The sequence below is a fragment of the Penaeus monodon genome, chromosome 7 (assembly GCF_015228065.2).
Source record: "Penaeus monodon isolate SGIC_2016 chromosome 7, NSTDA_Pmon_1, whole genome shotgun sequence".
Lineage (NCBI taxonomy): Eukaryota > Metazoa > Arthropoda > Malacostraca > Decapoda > Penaeidae > Penaeus > Penaeus monodon.
The window spans coordinates 2,974,696-2,979,339 of NC_051392.1; positions in this window are offsets into that span (position 1 = coordinate 2,974,696).

The following is a 4,644-nucleotide window of genomic DNA, read 5'->3' on the forward strand; positions in this document are numbered from 1 at the left end:
GGAGGAAGAGAGAGAAAGAGAGAGGTTGGAAGGGAGAGGGAGAGGTTGGAAAAGAGAGAGGGGGAGAGGGAAATGGAGAGGGTGGGAAAGAGAGAGACAAAAGGAGAGGGTTGGGGAAAAGGAGAGGGTAGGTGGAGAGGGAGGAGAACGGAAGGAGGGAAGTGTTAAAGGAGATGGAGATGGAGAGGGAAAGAGAGGGTGAAGGAGAGAGGGAGGTACAGGGAAATAGAGGATGAGAGAGAGAGAGAGGGACGGGAAAGAGAGAGAGACAGGGAAAGGGAGAGGGACAGGGAAAGAGAGGTTGGAGAGGAGAGTTGGGGGGAGAGAGAAAAGGAGAATTTGGAGAGTGGGAGAAGGAGGGGATGGGAGAGAGAGAGAAAGGAGAGAGAAGGAAAGGGAAAGAGTGAGTTGAGAGAAAGAGGATAGAGAGAAGATGATAGAGGGAGAAAGTGAGAGGAAGGGAGTGAGGAAGAGAGGGAGGGAAAGCTTAAAAGAGAGGGAGAAAGAAAGGTAGAGTGTGGGGAGGGAGATGAAAAAGAAAGGTTGAAAAGAGGAAATGGTGGGAGAGGGAGAGGGAAAGAGTGAAGAAGGAGAGAATGGTGATGGAGAAGAAGAAGAAAAAAAACAGGAAGAAAAATAGATGATAGAAGAAATTAGAAAAAATATAACCAAAGAAAAACACAAAATATAGAAACATAACTCGAATATAACGAGCAGAAGACAAAGAAAACGAAGAAGAAGAAGACGAAGAAAACAAAGAAGAAGAAGAAGAATAGGAAGAAAAGAAAAGAAAGAAAAATATAAGGACAATAAACCCAGCTACAAGAAGGAGAAGACAGAGAAAGAAAAAGAAAAAGAAAAAATCTCTCCACTTCTTTATCACTCGACCGTAATATCCATTAATAAGACTTTATTGAATTTCTGAAGTTATTCTAATCAGTAAATCCGAGAAGTAATTAGGCCTCTGCCGTAATTCAGGAGAAGAAATATGTCCGTGAAAAAGGGACATAGGTGGTGGGGAAAGAAAGGATGGAATTAGAAAGAAGAGAGAAAATTGGAAGGATGATCAAGGGGGGAAGAGAGAGAGGGTAGGGAGGGGAGGGAGAGAGGGAAGGAAAGAGAGAGAGAAAGTGATAGAGATAGATGGATAGATAGATAGATAGATAGAGAGAGAGAGAGAGACAGAAAGAGAAAGAGAGAAAGAGGGAGAGAGAGCGAGAGACAAACAGACAGACAGACAGACAGAAAGACAGATGAGCAAGAGAGAGAACGCAATTAAAGCGATTTAAAAAATGAGCGGGATAGCGAGAAAATCAGAAAGAGAGAAACAAAAAAGAAAAATAAACTGAGAGAAAACCGAGAAAAGACAAATCACACACACAAAATAAACAGATAAATAAGTAAATACTAAAAACAAAAGAAGAAAGAACAAATAAAGAAGCACACACAAACACACACACACACAGACAAACACACAAACACACACACACACACAGACAAACACACAAACACACACACACAAACACACAAACACACAAACACACACACACACAAACACACACACACACACACACACAACAAACACACACACAAACACACACACACACACACACAAACACACACACCAAACAACGACACAAGCAAAGGATAAAAACAAAAAAAATAAGAATAACGCCACCGATAGGTGCGCCGTGGGCAGAAAGTGAAGCAAGGATGAGATCAAGAATAGGAGATTATGAAACGTGTGAGGCGATAGGCGGGGGGGGGGGGAGGGGTGAGGAGAGGGGAGGAGAAGAGAGAGGGTTGGAGGAGAGGAGAGGAGAGGAGGAGGAGGTGAAGGAGGAGGAGGAGGAGGAGGAGGAGGAGGAGGAGGAGGAGGAGGAGGAGGAGGAAGGAGGAGGGAAGGGGGAAGGGGAGGGGGACGGGGAGGAGGAGGAGAAGAGAGGGTGATGAGAAGGGGATTGGAGAGAAGAGAGAGAGAGAGAGAGAGAGAGTACAGAATGTAACGTTATTACATGAGTAAACATAAGATATTTGCAGTCGAAGCTGAAAAAATAGAAGAAATGAATATAATACTAATGATAACAATAATGATAATAACAATATACAAATGATAAACCAACCTACAAATAATTAAAACATAACCATAGATTACTCCAAACAACAAACACTAGAGATAACAGAGACAACGAATGAAAGTTTATAGGAACAAAGGACAACAGATGCTAAAAAAAAGGTACCTCCCCCACCAGAAAAAAAAAAAAAAAAAAAAAAAAAGACACGTGTTGATAAGAAAGTGAAAACTGGGGCCATTAAGAGTAGATCTTTCTAGGGGACTTCGTCTGGTATATAATTAGTAGAGTTTGATGCGACTTTTATTGAGGTTAGATTTTGGGTCAGATTGATGGAGTCGTAAAAGGTAGTTTGTGTTGGTTAACGTATTACAGAGATGGCCGGGTTTGAGATGGAAGAGTAAAGGGCGGGGGGAGAGGAGAGGGAGGGAAGGGGGGTGAGGAGGGAGAGGAGAGAGGAGAGAGGGCGATGGGAGAGGAAAAAGAAGAAGGAGGGGGAGAAAAGAGGCGAGAGGGGTGGAAAGGAGAGGTGAGAGAGAGAGGGAGGGAAGGAAAAGAGTGGGAAGAGAGGGAGAACGGAGGGAGGGAGGACAGGATGTGTGTAATACACACACACACACACACACACACACACACACACACACACACACACACACACACACACACACACATATATATATATATATATATATATATTTGTGTGGTGTGTGTGTGTGTGTGTGTGTGTGTGTGTGTGTGTGTGTGTGTGTGTGTGTGTGTGTGTGTAGTGAGAGCGAAAGAGGTATACAGAGGGAGTAACAGAGACAGACAGACAGATAGGAAAGGACACACCCATACGAAGAGAGAGAGAGAGAGAGAGAGAGAGAGAGATAGAATCACACTCTCACACACGGAAAGAGAGAGAGAGAGAGAGAGAGAGAGAGAGAGAGAGAGAGAGAGAGAGAGAGAGAGAGAGAGAGAGAGAGAGAGAGAGAGAGAGAGTGAGAGTGAGAGAGAGAGATTAGAAAGAGCTAGTGTGAGAGAGAGGTCGCTGAAAGTAAGGGGAACTCTATATGATCTAAGATAACACTTCTAAGATATATTTTGATCATCTTCAACGGGGAGATGAGATGGTTATAAGTCTGAGATGATGTTTGGGGGGGGTAAAGGGGGAAGGAGGATGGTTAAAGGGAGAGTTAATAAGATGATGTATCAAAATAGGAGATTGGAAGGGATAACCACTGATTGGCTTCTATACATAAGAAAAAAAAATCTGAACCTCCTTCCCTATATAACTTGTAGTTTTTTTATATATCTCTCAGAATATTAAATAAAGAATAGATATTCATATAGCATCATCCCTTATAAAATAACGACCCATCCCCACTCTCCTAAAAAAAAAAAGAATGATGATGATAATGATAATAATAAATTAATAAATGAAAAATAAAAAAAATTAAATAAAGAATGAAAATCAAAATCTTTCCTTTAATATAAAACATCCCCTTAATTTTCTTCGTTCATGTACCGTAATTTGCTATCAACTAACGACTCCTAATTTGGGTCTGGCAGCTGTGATTTTCTTTATGATTGTCATCTCATTCTTTACAGACTCGTAGAAGGTTAATAAACACAGCGGGTGTTCCCGAGTGTTCTCGTTCAATATATATTAATAAAAAAAATGTTCATGAAGCATTAACCTTTTCTCTTGGCTGTTTTGACTCTGTATGATGGATAAATATGTTTAAAAGAGATTGGAAATTGATATTTGGTATCTAATATATATTTTTTGCCCGTTAAGAACATAGTGTAGATAACTAATAAGAGGGATATATCTAATATATGAAAATAAAAGCACACTTCACAAATAAAGAACAAAAATATATACTTAAAGAAAAAAGTAGATTCAACAGATACAAAAAAAAAAAAAAAAAAAAAAAATACACACTGAAAAAAAGGAAAAAAGATATTGCTCACCTGTTCTGCAATATATCGAATGCACACCTATTTTCCATCGCAATGAAGACACACAAGACAAAGCAGTAAAGAAACACAAGAAGAAGAGAAAAATAAAATAAGACAAGGAAGATAAACACGGAAAGAAATCAAGAGAAGAAAGAGGAACAATGAAGAAGGACAAGACAAGAAAGAAAAACAAGAAAAAAGAAGACTAAGAAAAAAGAAAGCAAAGAAGAAAAAACAATAAAGGAAAACAAAGCAAGAAAAAAAAACAAGACAAGAAGAAAAAAACAAACAAAAAAAAACAAGGCAAGACAGAAAAAAAACACGAAAAAAACCGTCCTGCAATATTTCAACTGCACACCTACTCTGCAACGCAACGAAGAGAGAGACAGAACGCACCCCGAACATACCTTGGAAAAGGAACCTCACATGACACGAAAGAGACTCACGTGTTATCTTTTGGGGAAAATATGATCTTACACGAGAATATCGGATGGAAAAAGACACCCGAATAACAAGGTAAAAGGGACAAGGGGTTGGTGTTTGTGTCTTGAGAGCTGATCATTGAGTTACGTGGTATGTGAGATGTGTTTCAGTGTGTAATGTACAGAGGGATGGATGCTGACATAAT